General features: G+C 38.5%; 1 long non-coding RNA gene across 1 annotated transcript in view; it reads right to left on the minus strand.

Annotated features, from left to right (window-relative positions):
* Positions 1-8,404: 8,404 nt before the first annotated feature.
* The window catches only part of LOC128842999 (uncharacterized), a 77,064-nt gene continuing 67,318 nt past the window's right edge, over positions 8,405-18,150 (minus strand). The window contains exon 3 of the long non-coding RNA XR_008446159.1: positions 8,405-8,458. This is a non-coding gene — a long non-coding RNA (uncharacterized LOC128842999). The remainder of the gene's footprint in view (positions 8,459-18,150) is intronic.

Consider the following 18,150-nt stretch of genomic DNA (forward strand, 5'->3'; position numbering starts at 1 on the left):
AGCTGACCTGAGGTCACGCAGCATCTGAAAGGCCAATATATTATAAGCTATCAGATTCAGCTTCACCTTTTAGTACCCCAATCATGTGATAATGCTCGGAAAAAGGAAAATTCACTAGATAGTCAAAGTACACAAGGGAAAAACATACAGAAAACTTTAGCCTGAAGAAACCTGCCATAGTAGAAGATTGAACATTCTGTGCTACACACAAAAGTTTGCCCTACTGAACCATGCATGCCTTTAGGTCACTTAGACTCAGGGCTTGCATACTAATGACAACATCTGCTATCCATAGCACATGAAACTTTTGAACAAGGAATGCTTCATGTACTGATTTTTCTTTGCTCTCTTTTTTGTGTGTATTGCTAATCCAAACCCAGGAGAAATTAAAAAGCTTGAATGAGTGCAGCAGTTATAAAATAAAATTGTTCTGCATGTTCACAGCAACTACATTCTAGATAAGAGTTTTAATTGTACATGCCTTCAGTTCACAGTTTGGTGGATAGTTTGCTGTCATATAACTCTGAATTTGCTGTAGGTTCATCTTCTTCTCACCCTCTCATTTTTCCATAGGCTACATTACATTTATTTAGATACTTTGGATAAAGCCAGATGACTCACTGAGCCTGTAACAGTTAAACTCTCTATAAGAACTGGGGGATGGAACTGTTGTTATTGTGACACCTTTTCCACTCATGTCATCCCCCAAAAGCTCCCTCCTTGGATGTGCCTGCACACCCAAACTCTTCCTACTTGACTTAACCTCAGAATAAATACAGATCAGCCTCTCCAATCTGTTTCTTTCATGAAGCCACATTTCTCCCATGGAACCATCATACCAAACTGGAAGTCAAACAGTATCACCACCCTTTCCTCAGTGGTAACCTCATCTCTCCTTTCTTCAGACAGGCATTCTCTAGAGACACAGGAGAAAAAACTTGCCTCCAATTTCAACCTCCCCTCCTCAAATTGAGCAGTAGGAGCTATACTTGGATACACAAAAAAACCATCTCTTGGGGTTGTAAGCACTGCCTGATTCCCAAAATTATGGAGAACAACTGAATTCTCCATTCAAAACTCTTATCCCCTTTATATCACTAGATATACTCTACTGCTCTGTTCCCATGACAATTCTATGCACCATCTTCAATCTTACACACAAAAGCCACAATCCTGCAAACATGCCCTCACTTAAATTTAATGAAGGTGAATTCACCTGTGCACAAGTGTTTGAAGGATGCAGCTGTTAACTGGTATGTACAGTTAAAGGCACTGACCAAGATTTTCCAAGAACAGGTGCCTGAACTTAAGCTCCTAAAGTCCATATTTTTTTTACTTAAGAGGCTCGATTTTCAGTTTGCTTGGTGCTCAGAACTTTGATTATCAAACCATTTACTTCACAAGCCTAAATATGTATTTAAAAACTTAACTTTAGCACCTGCTTTTGGAAACTCCTAGCCAACAATTTCAAAATGTAGCTGAATCCCCTCTCTTCCTCCCTCAGAATAAAACCAGGTGATTTCAGTTTGCAAATTTAAATAAGTGATGGATTTGCGGCACGAGAATCTGCATTAGCAAAGTTTGCAAATCTCAGTGCTGCATATTAATATCTTCTACTTGTGAATTCACAAATGTTCATAAAGCGATGGGGCTCATTGCTAACACAACAGTGACAGCAGTGAATTCATAAATATGCATCGATGACATCAGCTCTTCAGTATAATGGTCTTTCTGTGATTTGCTCTAGGTGACTGAGAATATACTTTAAAAATATTTAAGAGCAGAGTTTTACAGAAAAAAAAAAAATCTTGTTGCCCTGTTTTTAAATCACTGGAATATGACAGAATGACTAGAAAGTATTTTCTTATTGAATTATTAAACATTACACTTGGGGAAACAAGACCCTAGATACCTTAGTAGGACATCCACATCCCAGTTTTAGCTTTGGTTTGAGCTCTTAGACATTCAATTAATCTCTTATGTCACTAAAATATATATGATGATAAGAGTGTCAGGATATAATCTGTTAAAATGGATATACTGGGCTACAGCATCTCCTATTAAAAGTGCTCAGATTTGAAAATTGGGCCCACTATCTCTGTGCCAATACAAAGAAATTAGCAAACTTGATGAATGAATTGGCATTGGTTTAAAAAGAAAAAAAATAGCATAAATGTTAGTAATATCCTTAAAAGCTTTTAGTAAGGACAGTTTTAATATTATCTGAGAGTAAAATCCAACATTTTTATAAGAACTTGAAGTAGGAAAAAATTAAGAAATACTGATAATATTTCCCAGTGTGTTAGGGCAAGAATCTGATTCCCATTGAAATCAAAGAAAACACTTTTGAGTAGTTTTGCAGATATTTGATAATGTTTGCAATGAAGGTGGATTAAAGTTACCTGTATGTCACTGTCAGTCCAGTGATGCCTGAAAGAAACTTGAATAATTGTGAGGAACACGTTCCTGAGCAAAGCTAGCCACAGTGAGACAATGTGAACAATCCATTCCAGATAGCTAGTGCTGCTACATACACATAAATCCAAGTTTTGGATCATAATTTACTCTATGTACCCAAACTAGAATTGAGTTTCCTAACGATGAATTGGGGAAATATTGCTCAAGATCATTCCTTTTGGAATCCACAAAGAGTATACCGCTCATACAAAAGCACTTTCAGGCTAGGAAGAACCCAAACTCAGATCCTTTTAATGGTACCAAAATTAATGGCCTTGTTCTGGTAAATAGGTTGGCTAATAAGACTGGAAGAAATCCCCTGCCTTGCTGAAATCAACAGGAATTGTATGTGAGTAAGGACTGAAGAATTGTATCTGAAATGGTTAACCTTAAATTACATTTTCATTCTCGAAAACTCTGCATGCAGTAATAAAAATGGGTTAACTTCTATTGTGCCTTGTCACTATTATCCTGCTTTTCCACTTTTAATACAATGTAATCACCATTTAATAGCTACTCCATAGGAAATGGATGAGTGTTTGCAATTCTTTTTAAAGTAATATCATTAAATACCAATATTCATCTACTGCCAAACCAAGAGAGAATCTAGTCTTTATTGTTTAATGTACTAGTACAGTAACTAATTAGTATTTTTATGGAGGGAAAAATCCTTTGAAATGTACCCGCCAATTAGCTGAATTAGTTTTGGAAAGTCACATATCACTAGGTTCTGTCCTCTGTCATTCAGTCAGTTAGATTTCAGCTCTCTTATATGAACAGTGCTTTATTTTCCAACCTTTCTAGTGCATTGACTTCATGCTGCTCACATCAGCTGACATTGCACCAGTGCAATACATTGTTACCTTCTGTCACATCTGCTTAAATGTGACATGACATGTATGTACTGAGACACAACCTGATGAAACACAGAGCATCAGAAATTTAAAGCCAAGCCCTTTCTTAGCACTAGGGACAAGAGTATAAGCTCCAACTCTGCTAACACAAAAAGTACTGTAGGCAGCAATAAATACATTTGTTTACTAGCTACCTGAGTTAAACTGGAACATCTCCATCTTTTAATGTAAAAATATTTGCAGTGTCTAAATTCAGAAATAAATCATTGACATTTCATGATTTCAACACATATTTTCCTGCCACTGCTGATCCTGCATTCATCTCTGTGCAGAGGGCCAGCAGAACAGAGAAGCACTATTAGATACCAATTAAGTACTCCAAATAGTTCGTAAGTGGTGCCTGGGTCTTGTGCTGGTCCTGTGCACCAGGGGCATTTTACATTGTAAGAACTGCAAAAAGATCCTCTGTGGAGAATTAGATGGTGAAGTAAATCAATGACAGATTGACCAATTGACTCATCCAATGTCAAATAAAAACTAAAATGCTTGCACTTGAGAAATTCTCTGTGCCAGATCCTTGCTGTAAATCTCCACTGAAATTAATGCTGATTTACACCAGCTGAGGAAGCAGTCTTTTTACTCCAATTTGGGACCAAATCTAGAGTCCTTACTCAGTCAGAACTCCAAGGACTCAGCTCTTTGGGATTTAACGTGAGATCTGAAGGATCATGGCTTACCAGAATATGCCATTAGGGGAATATGCTTTCTTTTTCTAATCAATGTATTGCTGGTGAAAGGTGCCAGACTGGTAGTTTTAATGAATTAAATCACTTACCTGAATACCAGTTACAACAGAGCGATACTGACTCCTTCTCTGCAGCTCTCTTTCCAGCAGTGTGAATGCTGCATGTTTATTTATAAGTTAATATTTAATTATGCTAATATATATGATACTTTCAAAAGTGCACACACCAAACCCCGGCATATATCTGTGTGTGCATGTGCAAGCCAGGGGCTGCACAAAGAGAGATTGGGGATCTGAAAGTGTGCATGTGTGTCTTGAAAAATGAGGCAGATAATGCCAGTGATTGCTTAGCCAGTTGGTTAGCACATTTGAGGCAAGTCAAGCTCAGAAAGAACTCAGCCAGGAAGGTGAGAACAAAGATATTGAACTTTTACATAGGTTTGGTTCCTCAAGTCTTAGGTTGGAGAAGACAAAAGAAAGAGGATAACTTGGGTTGAGCCACAAACCACCTTACTGAGATTTCAGGGTTTTTCTTCCTTTCTGCCGGAGTACTGTTGGATCTTTTCTTGACTATGGCAGTCATTAAGTGAAGAACAAAATCAGCAGTTTATCACTTTTAGTTCCGGATGCTTGGTAGTTTTTTTTCCTGTGTTGAAGAAATTACAGGTCTCAGGTGAAAAGACAAAAGAAAAATCAATACTTATGTTGAAAAGGAAGCTTGAATATTTAACTTAACAAAAAAAGTTCTTGCTTAAGCTCCAAGAACAGAAACAGTAATAGAAAAGATATGAATGCCTAGACTTAATTACCGGAGTACACACAAAAGCAATATTGCCTTGCCAAGTGCTGGAAGACAGAGCAAAAAATATGGTTTTCATTTATTTCAGAAGAAAATATTTCTAAGGAAAATAAAAATGGACTGATAATATTTTTACATTAGCATTTCAACTATTTTTGTACCTTTTCCAAGAAGAAAAATAGTTACCTTTCATTTAACACTGATATCTGTCTACAGTGATTTGTTGATCCAGTGGAAAATTAAAAAAGAAAAATGAATTCCCCATAGTTAAAATGTAAAGGGGGAAAAAAAGGTATGATTGTCTGTCACTTGTTGGCAAGAATGATTGCATCAACTGTGTAATCTTTTTGTTTCTGTTCTCTGAATATTTCAATGTGTTCAGCTGGACATTCTAAGGATGAAGAAACTTAAGATAATTTATGATCCTATCAGGAAAAAAAGTGATAAATTTGAAATCCTGCGGTTTATATTTTTTTCTTGAATGTTGGAAACAAGCTCTATAAGAGATGTCAAAGAAAGCATTTTCTCTGGCTGCTACCCAAATAAGATACTGATGAAAAAAAAAAAAAGTGGAACTCCTAAGCTGTCTTCTGAGTCATACTAGATTGGCCGGCCCTAGTAAAATAATTAAGTGCAGGATTCTCTACAATATTAATATACATATCATTGCATTTCCTACTGAATTGCTTCCTAATTTCATATTAATTATAAGAACTTGTCACACATTAACTCATCCAACAGAGTGAGAGGCTAAAATTATCTATAGATTTATTCTGTTAACAACCAGAGCATGTCATTTACCTAATAAAACCCATCTATTAAGACTAGAATTAGTAATGTATATTGCTAAGCTTCTCTGGGATTCCTGTTCTATTGGTACTTGTACATTGGTAAGTTGCCTGTCAAGACAAAGATGCCCAGCAAAATTAGATTTTCATATAAAAATGGGGGAGGGGAAGAAGACACTACCAGCAAAAGGGAAAGCAACTGAACCATATTATGAAATGTATATCTGTAGGGCTGGGGAATGACAATAGTTGACAGTTGTTAATTGTTGCTCCTTTAATTGCTTGCCCTTTATCTAACTCTGGGTAATCCCTGTAAACATCTATGGATTTTGGGGGCTTAAACAAGACAATAACTTAATATTAGGGAGTCCTTTGAGGTCTGGATTAGCTATCAATAAAGGCCATCGAATCATAGAAATGTAGCACTGGAAGAGACCTCAATAGGCTATCTATTCCAGTCCCCTGACTCAAGATAGGATGATATAATAACTAGACCATGCCATTACCTGTTCTTAAAAACCCCTAATGACTGAGATTGCACAACCTTCCTAGGAAATTTGTTCCAGTACTTAACTACCATGGTAGTTGGGAAGTTTTTCCTAATGTCCAAAATAAATCTCTCTTGCTGCAACTTAAGACCATTGCTTTTTGTCCTATTCTCAGAGGTTAAAGAGAACAAATTTTCCTCCTCCTCCTTGTATGTACTTGAAAATTGTTATTATGTCCCCTATCATTCTTCCCTCCAGAATAAACAAACCCATTTTTTTCAAACTTCCCTCGTAGGTCATGTTCTCTAGACCTTTAATTCTTTTTGTTGCTTTTCTCTGGACTTTCTCCAATTTGTTCACATTTTTCCTGAAATGTGGAGCCCAGAACTGGGCATAATATTCCAGCTGAAGACTTATCAGCATGAAGTAGAGCAGAAGAATTACTTCTCTTGTCTTGCTTACAACACTCCCGCTAATACATTCCAGAATGATGTTTGCTTTGTTTGCAACAGTGTTACACTGTTGTCTCATATTTAGTTTGTGATCCACTATGACCCCCAGACCCTATTTTGCAGTACTCCTCCCTAGGCAGTCATTTCCCATTTTGTTTGTGTGCAGTTGATTTTTCCTTCCTAAATGGAGTACTTTGCATTGGTCCTTATTGAATTTCATCCTATTTACTTCAGACCATTTCTCTAGCTTGTCTAGATCATTTTGAAGTTTAATCCTATCCCCCAAAGCATTTGCAACCCCTCCCAACTTGTTATTATCTACAAACTTTAGAAGTATAATATCTATGCCAGTGTTTCCCAAACTTGGGATGCCACTTGTGTAGGGAAAGCCCCTGGTGGGCCGGGCCAGTTTGTATACCTGCTGCGTCTGCAGATCTGGCCAATTGCGGCTCCCACTGGCCGTGGTTTGCTGATCCAGGCCAATGGGAGCTGCTGGAAGCGGCACAGGCTGAGGGACGTGCTGGCCGCCGCTTCCAGCAGCTCCCATTGGCCTGGATCAGCAAACCGCGGCCAGTGGGAGATGCGATCGGCCGGACCTGCAGATGTGGAAGGTAAACAAACCGGCCCGGCCCACCAGGGGCTTTCCCTACACAAGCAGCTTCCCAAGTTTGGGAGACACTGATCTATGCCATTATCTAAATCATTGATGAAGATATGCAATAGAACCAGACCCGGGACCAATCCTTTCCAGCTTGACTGTGCACCACTGATAACTACTCTCTAGGAATGGTTTTCCAGGCTCTTATGCACCCACATTACCATAGTTCTAGATTGTATTTCCCTAGTTTGTTTATGAGAAGGTCATGCGAGACAGTATCAAAAACCTTCCTAAAGTCAAGATCTATGCTTCCATTTTCTTTTTGTTTGTCTTTCCTGACAGTCTCTTTCCCCCATCTGACAAATATATATATATATATATATATTTTTTTTTAAAGAATTTATTTATGGTAGGGTAGGAGTATGGAGGGAATCAAAAGCTAACATAGCTATATTTGTTCTGAACATTTTCACAAGGAAGTACTGATGACAGGAACTAATCAGAGCAGAGTGATTTATACTAGCCAATCAATGTAGGAAGATTTGCATCACCTGTGTAGTCAAACAGATAATTCTAAAGCCATCTGCAAATCCATGTACTCTTATTGGTCAATAGCAGCCTTGAGCTCAGAGACTGTTTATTCAATAAGTGTAGATTTCCCAGGTTTGACCTTTAAAAGCAGTGGGCACTAGTGGAGTGTTTGTTCTTTTAGTCTCAGAGACACACTAAGATCTTAGATTTGTCATCACAAAAGAGTGCAAAACCAAGTCTCTGCTTTACAACGTTGTCAAGGTGACCAGACAGCAAGTGTGAAAAATCGGGACGGGGGTGGGGGGTAATAGGATCCTATATAAGAAAAAGACCCAAAAATCAGGACTGTCCCTATAAAATTGGGACATCTGGTCATCCTAAACGTTGTTAATCTGTAAGAATACGTTAAATCATTTCAGGCATCTGCAAACATAAGGGACACCCACTGGTGACAACTAGCTCGAAAGGGAGTACAGCAGGAGTGATTTGATGGTAGGTTAAAACTAACAAAGAAAACCAAACCTCTTAGTGAAGGTTAGAACTTTACAAGTCTTACATTCAAAATGATTACCCCTGAGTACTCTTATCCTGCTACTTTCCTACTCTTTGAAATATATTCTTTACCAGAGATTTTAAGTGTACTTACCCACTTAGACATAATTGGTCTAAATTTTCAAAAAGGTGTGAGCAAAAGATGGTGCAACTTCAGGTTGTGCTCAGCTGGGATACAATCTCACTGTGGTGTTCTGCAGAGTACATCAAGAAATTATGTAGCTGGGTCAGTGCACAGACACGGATGGTCATATGAAAATTTGGTCCAAAATAACTGAACATGTTAAATGACCAACTGTAACTAGGAATTCATCTATTATTGATGCCTGCCAAATTACACACACAGACACACACATAAATACAGCTGATGAAGGCCTTTCGGGCACTGTTAAATGAGTATTTTTCTAATACACAATACCGAATTAGTGTGTTTAATCTGTTCTACTAGGCAACCAGTGCAACTCCTAACAAATGAATACATTAATTTGCATTTAAAAGTAAATGCAGGAAAGTCCTGGTGGCTGGTTTTATATGAATAGAAGAACCATTTGGGTATTAGAGAGAGGAGTCTCAATCCAAATTAGTACATAACTAAACTACCACTCTTGCAATTCTCATTCATCCCTTACTTAAACAACTCACGTAGGAGTCGTGGTTCTTGAGAAAGGACTAGGGATGGTCAGATTTGTCATCAACATAGATGTATCTCACAGTTCAGATTCAGTTGGGTAATCATTAAAAAGCACAGGTGTTTATCCAGACTTTTTGGTTCTGTAAAACTTGGTTCTGTTTCTTTATCTTTATTCTAGATTTTGAAAAAGAAACATGCTTCAAATTGGTCTCCAATTATATTTCCTGTGTATCTTTGATGCTCTAATGTTGCCCACACTTGAGAGGTGAAAAGAATCATTTAGCAAGATCTGATGGTGTTTCTAAGTCCAGAAATAATTTCTGATTCAATTTAAAAAAGGTGCATAATTCTGGGCCAGTCACCACTTCTATTTTTCTTTCATCTGTTCAAATAGCCTATATGATTCTATGTTGTTCTTTCTAAAATAAACTCTTCAATACTGTGATTATTTTAAAAAGGAAAATAAAATCATTGACATCTCAGCACTGATGAGTAGCTCTCAACAACAGAACAGAGAAGAGCAAGGAATAGACGATCGTTAATTAAACTAGTTTCAGTTGCAAGCTGATAAAAGGATTATTAGAAACAACTGAGTTTAAAAAAAAAATCAAAACCCCCTCCCAAAAAAACCCCAACAACCTTGACAGAGGCACCCTTAGGTATGTGAAACAAAGTATTTTTTGTCCCAGTAATGCAAGTAAGGATCACATCTAAAAGATGATGGCTAAAGGAACTTCACCCTGGGGTGGACAGGGCTAGCAAAATGCAGGCTCCAGAAATGTGATGTCTGCTTTTTTTGGAGCTATCACCATGTCAACATTTTGTCAGGATTTTTCATAATGGTCTTTGCATAACTACCCATTGACATCTTATCACATTTGCTAAGATCTTGTGTAGTTAGCATACTGTGTACCATGCAGTATTCTTAGTATGCAAAATACCAGCAAAAAGTTTGACATAATGATTCATTACAATTTAAATCTTATTATACAAAGCCTCATTCAAGTCAAGATCCATAATACAGAACTGCAGGGGTACATTTTTTGCCTGGTGGGAGGAATGAGTCATGCGATTCTCATTATGGTTAATGGAAGGAATACATCTAATGACTCTGGAAGTGTACCTCACAATTCATATTCAAATCATATTGGAAAGTGGCTACTCCACATCTGCATTTCAAACTTAAAAACATGTCTGTTTCCAATTAGTGGGGGACAGTATTGCATCTGGAAGACAGCACTCTTGCCCCATGTCATTAATCCTCTTAGCCACAAGAACAAGTAAGTCCTTCTACAGACTGAGGTGAGGAACAGTAGCTGAGTTAACATGGCTCTCATTGCTACCATGCTCTGCCTACTTCTGCCATCAGCCCGACATCCTTCCCCTCCTATCCACCTCTGTTGGGAATAAATAGGGTGACCAGATAAAATGAAAAAACGGGACGAGGGTAGCGGGTTATAGGCTCCTATATAAGAAAAAATCCCCCAAAACGGGCCTGTCCCTTTCAAAATGGGACATCTGGTCACCCTAGGGATAAAGCTCAATATCGATGCAAACATGGTTATTAATACATTATAATTTAGGCCATTAGAAATCTTCTCTTGCCTTAACTGAATTATAGAAAGTATATAGTTATTTTCATATACATGATAGTTGGAGAATAGCAGCTTATGTTTTATTTGCTTGTTTTATTAAATAAGGGTTTTCAGACTAAAGAAATTTCTAGAAAGTCTCGGTTTTCTTCCACTAAGTGAGAGGGAGGAAAATCTTCAAGGAGCATACCTCCTCCATGCCCATAAATCTGTGCTTATCACCTGTATGTCCAGTTGCAGACTCAGAAAGTTATAAAACTGCTTTCCAATTTTGTTGTAATAGTCTATAGAGTTTATTTTAGATAATGTTAAAAGGAGATATTGGAATATTACTGTGATTTCTGCTTTTGTAGAGTGTGTTTGGTAGAATCCCAGCTATACATAAAAAATTATGGGGTCTAAATTAGCTGTTACCACTCAAGAAAGAGATCTTGGAGTCCTCGTGGATAGTTCTCTGCAAACATCCAGTCAATGTCCAGCGGCAGTCAAAAAAGCAATCAGAATGCTGGGAATAATTAAGAAAGGGATAGATAATAGGACAGAAAATATCATGTTGCCTCTATATAAATCCATGGTATGCTCACATCTTGAATACTGTGTGCAGATATGGTCGCCCCATTTCAAAAAAGATATTGGAATTGGAAAATTTTCAGAAAAGGGCAACAAAAATTATTAGGGGTATGGAACATGAGGAGAGATTAATAAGACTGGGACTTTTCAGCTTGGAAAAGAGACGGCTAAAAATCATGACTAGTGTAGAGAAAGTAGATAAGGAAGTGTTGTTTACTGCTTCTCATAACACAAGAACTAGTGGTCACCAAATGAACTTAATAGGCAGCAGGGTTAAAACAAATAAAAGGAAGTATTTCTTCACACAATACAAAGTCAACTTGTGTAACTCCTTGCCAGAGGATGTTGTGAAGGCCAAGACCATAACAGGGTTCAAAAAAGAACTAGATAAATTCATAGAGGATAGGTCCATCAATGGCTATTAGCCAGGATGGGCAGGAATGGTGTCCCTAGCCTCTGTTTGCCAGAATCTGGTAATGAGTGACAAGGGATTGATCACTTGATGATTACCTGTTCTGTACATTCCCTCTGGGGCACCTGGTACTGGCCACTGTCAGAAGACAGGATAGTGGGCTAGATGGATCCTTGGTCTGCCCCAGTAGGGCCATTCTTATTTTCTTATGAAGTTTTAATTGTGAATTGTGTATGAAGCTGTCATAACTATAAAGGGAAGGGTAACAGCTCTCCTGTGTACAGTACTATAAAATCCCTCCTGGCCAGAGACTCCAAAATCATTTTATCTGTAAAGGGTTAAGAAGCTCAGGTAACCTGGCTGACATCTGACCCAAAGGACCAATAAGGGGACAAGATACTTTCAAATTTTGGGGGGGGGAAGGTTTTTGTTTGTGCTCTTTGTTTGGGAGTTTGTTCGCTCTTGGGACTGAGAGGGACCAGACATCAATCCAGGTTCTCCACATCTTTCTAAACAAGTCTCTCCTATTTCAAACTTGTAAGTAAATAGCCAGGCAAGGCGTCTTAGTTTTAATTTGTTTTCTCAAGTTGTAAATGTACCTTTTACTAAAGTGTTTATCTTTGTTTGCTATGCTTTGAACCTGAGGCTAGAGGGAGATCCTCCGAGTTCTTTAAGTTTGATTACCCTGTAAAGTTATTTTCCATATTGATTTTACAGAGATGATTTTTACCTTTTTCTTTAATTAAAAACCTTCTTTTTAAGAACCTAATTGATTTGTCCTTGTTTTTAGATCCAAGGGGGTTGGATCTGTATTCACCAGGAGTTGGTGGGAGGAAGGAGGGGAATGGTTAATTTCTCCTTGTTTTAAGATCCAAGGGGTTTGGATCTGTATTCACCAGATCCAAATTGGTGAATACCCAGGGAAGGAAATTAGTTTTTGAGAATGGTGGCAGCGGACCAGAACTAAGCTGGTAGTTAAGCTTAGAAGTCTTCATGCAGGCCCCCACATTTGTACCCTAAAGTTCAAAGTGGGGAAGCAGTCTTGACAGAAGCTATTGAAAATTGTAATCTTGGAACCTGTTTGGTTAAAAGATGGACAACCAATGGGAGCACCTTCTCAAACAATAAGACACCTCCCTTCTTCCTACAGGATATAAAGATATTCTTCATCTAGGATTACAAAGAAAGGTGGTGTGTAGGCAGCACCTGGTTTATCAAAACTAGGCCAAGAACCTCTTATTTCTCCTTCCCTCCCCCTCCTTTCTTCAATAGAGGAAAATACTTAGTTTAAACCCACACAAAAACATTCTAGAAATATTCTTATTGATGTGATTTATATTAACAGAACTCTAAAGTCTTCATTCATTTAATTCTAAGGAAAACATAGCTAGTTGGGAAGAGTTTTGGTTATTTCTGCCACGTTTTCACTTAAAGATGAAAATCTTTGCATATTTACTGAACGCTTAAGATGGTACAAATGTCTTTTGTGATGTTTATTGAAAACCTTTTGTATCTCAGTGTAAGTGATTAATGCAATAGCTTCTTGATGCCACTGCTGTGTGAATAGTGAGAAGGTTTATGGACCGATATGGAATCAAATGATCTTGCTATAGCTGGTTATTGGTATAAGAAGCTATTTGAGTACCAAATGTTTATATTAATTGGGCAATTAATTAGGGATCTGGCAATGCTTAGACAACTTTCTTGATAAACTCATTAAAGACCAAAAACCACCTCTTCAAGAATTGTTAAGAACAGAACATGCCTTTTTTGATAATTATTTAAGTGAAAGACTCTCTATAAGAATCACATAAGTTTTGAAAGACTATTTTAAAGCTGAAAGTCTTTTATATAGAAAGTAGACGTGTTTGGAATCATTTGAAACAAACAGAAATTCATACTGATGGGTCGAAAGGGATGTTTCCAAAAATTGAACTGAATAAATGAGAGTTAAAACTGTCTACATTAATGACACTCTGAGAATTTCCAACCACAAGGAAAGAGGCAGTTATCACCCTGCTGTGTATGTGTTATCACATTCCTTACTCATTAGCAGAAAATGCTACCAAGACCATCCCATAAAGGTGTTGAGTCAGTGAAAGGGTGAGAGCAGCTGATATTTAGATATTCAGCCAAGCCCCTGAAAAAGGTGCATCTTCTACCTTCAGTAAGACTGGGAAAATAAATGTGTAAAATCTCTCTGATTTGAAATACTGACTTGTTTGCTTGCTGGAAAGAGATGAGATGAACAACAGAAGCCACAATACAGCATCAAGAAGGAGTAATCTTCCATTTCAGCACTGCTTCTGCAACATGATGACACCATCTTGTATGCCTGAGTAACAACCAAGATTGCTGCTTCCCCAATTATTACATAGATCATATAAGCAACATAGATTCCAAAGCCTTTGAAGGCTTGGTGTAGTGGGTGTGAGCCTGTCAACTTAAAGGCTGACCAGTTTCCCATAATATGACGATGCTCCTTACATAAGGACAAGGAACCTGAGGACTGGAGGCTGATGGCGGGGGCAGGAGGGGAGGGAAATTAGGACTGGCTGATCAAGTGGATTGGGAGACATGGGCAGAGACTGGGACTGGCTGGGGAAGGAGATTAGGGTAAAGAAGTTGGGAGGGGAAAACTGGGATTGGGAGGGATTCTGGAGAAGTAGGATTAGGACTTGTTGAAAAAGGAGCCTGGGATGAGTAGTCAGGGTGGGGAAGAGACAGGACTGGGAGAGGAATATGGGCAAGTTAGAAGGGACAGGGCAGAATGCTGTGCTCACCAGAGCTGACTCCTCCCCTCCAGAGCCTGAAATGGACCCCAAGATTCCTGACTCCTACCATTCATCTTCTGTCAGAAAATATCATTAAAAACTGAGTGGAAAATAGAGCTAGTGCTGGTCCGCAGAGGATGACAAATTACTACTGTTATCAGTTACTCCATTGGCTCTAGTGACAGAGGTCCACGTGGGACATCTAAAGGTTTCATAGATGATCCATGTGGGTGCCAATATCATACCACATCATGGAATTCGTTTTTTTCATTTGGCTATTTAGAAACCTAGGAAATTATACACAAACCTATACGAGAAGAGCATTACGGTTGCTAAGTCAAGCACTCAAAATTAGGAAATGCCAGATTCAAGGTTGCTTATACAATCTTAATTCAGACCCCTTCTGTGTATACATTATGTGGGTATTGTAATTAAAGAATATATCACAGTACGTATGCACACGTGGGCCGAATTAAAGTTGCATAGAGATCGTTCCACATTCTTCTTGTGTGTCATATGCTATATATTGAGTGGGCAATAGGAATCAAAGTTCATTTAATGATTAACTGATTGATCAATTTATGATTAATTTATCCCAAAGTGAAAATTACTTGTACAAAGGCCCAATTTCTGCCCTGACAAGGCAAAAATCACTCCGGTTGGAGCTGAGGGAAATAATTGAGCCCCAGTAGGGTAAAATATTTATCCTTTCCAACCATCTAGGGTTGTCACTGTCCCTGTTAAAATCCTTATGTCCTATTCTGCTGGGATACACTGGCTCTGTTGAGTTTTATTGCATATTATACATTTCTGATCTTCACTTCAGAAACCACAAGACTACCTACTGCGATCAAAGAAAAATCATCGTCATACCAAGTTCACCTTCAAATTACGCTGTATTGCTTTTTTGCTTTCCTTCTGTTTGTAAATCATAGCATTTTGATTTCCCCTTCACGTTGCACTGGAGGGGCTGAATTCCCCTTAATAGTCCATAATAATCATTATTTTCCTGTCTCCAAATCATATCAAGTGGATTTTTCCTTTACTGGAATTGTGCTCTGTTATTTACAATAGGTCATTGCCCAGTACTGTTGCAGGGTGTCAGTTCAGGTTAATATTGTTAAAAATTTATAATAGGTAAAAAAAAAAAGTCATCTGCTATTGTGTCCAACTATTCATTCCATTGTTGTAAGCACTTTTCAATTATATGCTCTTCAACTTATATTCTACTTCCCAATAAGATGAACAGTGCAGTGTACTCATCTGAAAATTGCTGAGATGATTATATCACACAATGTTTTATCTCTTTCACATCATTCAGCATTGGCTTCTAATCCCTACTGCACATTGTGCTGTGCTGATTCATCCCTCGACTTTTGTAGTACTGGCTGTTGCCCCGAATTACACAACACATTATATTCACTCCCCAGTTATCTAGGTGCTGTAAAGGAGCACCCAGCCCTACATGGCACAGCCTCCCCATCAAAAGTTCTTTTTCCTCAATAATCTTTGTGTCCTCAGCTCGCTCAGTGGAGGTTCAAGTTGTCGATCCAGGATCTGGAACCATACTTCTATCTATATTTCACACAACTGATAAGAGATCAAGGTAGGCCTTATTTCTTAGAATCGGTATGTCACCCACATCCCCTCCAACTCATGCCGCCTCCTTGGGTTGTTCGGCTTTCTCTCCTTGAGTGCATCAGCTGTAGACCTTTGCCATACTCCTCCTTGTGATGGAACACCTTTGTCCAGGCTCTTTTTATTGAGGCAATGAAAGGGCAGTTTAAGTTTCTGCCATCTTCCCTCCTCTCCCACAATCCTCTTATCTACCTTTCCTTAGAGATGGCAAGACTTCACTTTCTTTCAACAAATGCAACACCCACACAACTGTCACTTCCTTAAAAACAAGATGCATTAGAAACAGAGAATAAGATTAAACTAAGAAACTACTTAGCCTCTCTCTGCCTCAGTGATGCAGATAAAAGGAAAAACTGAAGTCTCTAGAAAGCAATTCCCTGTGGATCTCCACACTGCTGTGACCAGAGAGACACTCCTCCCCCTAACCCAATCTGCTTATCAAGTCTTCAGTGTTAAAATTCATTATCATAAAAGGTGAGATCACCTCCACAGTCCAAAAAAAGTGTTTGATCAGATGGCTGGAGGAAAAGTCACAGTGTATGTCCCTTATACCAGGATTAATGTCTCTTAATCACTTCTGTAGCTTCCCCGGGTTTCATTTCTCCATGTCCAGCAATTCTAAATCCCTCTTGATCTCCACTTCTTTAGACACTCCACATTGATCAGGGTGAGTGTTTTTGATTTGCATATCCATGAGTCTTCCCTAGAAGAATTAGTTTTCACCCTATTGCAGAAGAAACCCTGTTTCTCTCTATTTTGACCCAGATGTCATCACCTTAAGTCTTCTTACTCTTTGTATAAATATATATTGCTAATGTCGCTTTAGCAATAGCTAGCATCTACAAGGGGAGAGAAGATGGCAGTGTGATTAAGACTCGGGATTGAGTGGCTCTCAGAAGACAATTTTTCTAGCTGCATGGAGTGAAGGAAAGAAGGCCTTGGAGAGGTGTTAGTGTTGGGAAGAGATACAATAGGTAACCAGAGCATAGACAAGATGTTCACCACTGAAGAGAGAGGAAGGTCAGATCTTTCTCAAAGTATGTCAAACGTTGAACAAATTCTGGAGACCTTTTATTATCCTTTATTTACTTAAAATGGTGCAACTTGTAATTAATCACCATGGTTTTTAATATATATTGCCTGCCCTCTGTAGTGTGTTATCTTTCTTTAACACTATGATGCAACTGAAATTGTACTTAAGACTCATTACTTTGGGTGATGTCTCATTATCTGTTTAAAATGAAACATTGTGAAATGATTAACACACTTCTATAAAATCTGCCCCAATGAAGGGAAGAATAATTAACTATCACATGAGTGGGAAGTAATTGCTACATTAGCGTGGCTGAACAGAAGAGCCCATTGTTCCTACCTGTAAGGTAGGAATTAAAAAAAACAACAACAAGAACCTAATTTCTGTCATTTGATCAAAGAATATACTAAGAGATACTACCAGCTCCATTCCTTCCAATCCCATACATCAAATCCCAAGAAGATATATGGGTGCCCATTCTGAGCAATAGTTGAAAAAGCAGTAATCTTAGCAAATCACATTATTATTACTTTCAATCAGTATAACCAGTCATTTGGTGAGAGGGGGACAAGAAGGAGTAGACAATTGACAAAACGCTACTGTCCCCATCTGGAATGCCCAAGTAAACATACATTGCAGAGAGAGCAGAATAGCTTGAGGCTGAGTTGCTGATCTGCTACCACTGCTGCAGCTCATCAGTTGGTTTAGTACGAATGGCTGCTGCACATGCCCTGGAGTAGGCACATTTCCACATAGTGGTCGATGCCCTAGTAGTTCTCTGCTGATCTCCTGAGCAGTCTCTTCATGCTGCTACAGGACAGCAGAGCTACATACTAGTGCCAGTGATGCAGAATCTACCAAAGCTGTCTGTCTGTGACCTGCCCACACTACACAGCAAAGAGACAGAGCTGTTTAGAGTCTGCCTCCCCCCTCTTCCACCCATCTAGAAGGATGAGTCATCAAGGAAAGCTGTGAGTGTAGTCAACAGGTGTACATGCTGTACCTATTAGTTGGCAGCTGTTTCATACTAATCCCAAACACTCACTCGCATATCCATTTGCTAATTGAGATAAATTCAATTAGCCCTATCCACAGCAGCTTCTGTGGGGTGGGAAAGATGTAATTAAAGGTGACAGGAGGAGAGCGCAGTTGCATTTTTATATAGCAGGCTGCTGAACATTGGCTGAATAGAGCTTTCAGGCTTTTTAATCTGTTCTGTGATCATCTCTGGACTAG

The sequence above is a fragment of the Malaclemys terrapin genome, chromosome 9, assembly GCF_027887155.1.
Source record: "Malaclemys terrapin pileata isolate rMalTer1 chromosome 9, rMalTer1.hap1, whole genome shotgun sequence".
NCBI classification, from domain to species: Eukaryota; Metazoa; Chordata; order Testudines; family Emydidae; genus Malaclemys; species Malaclemys terrapin.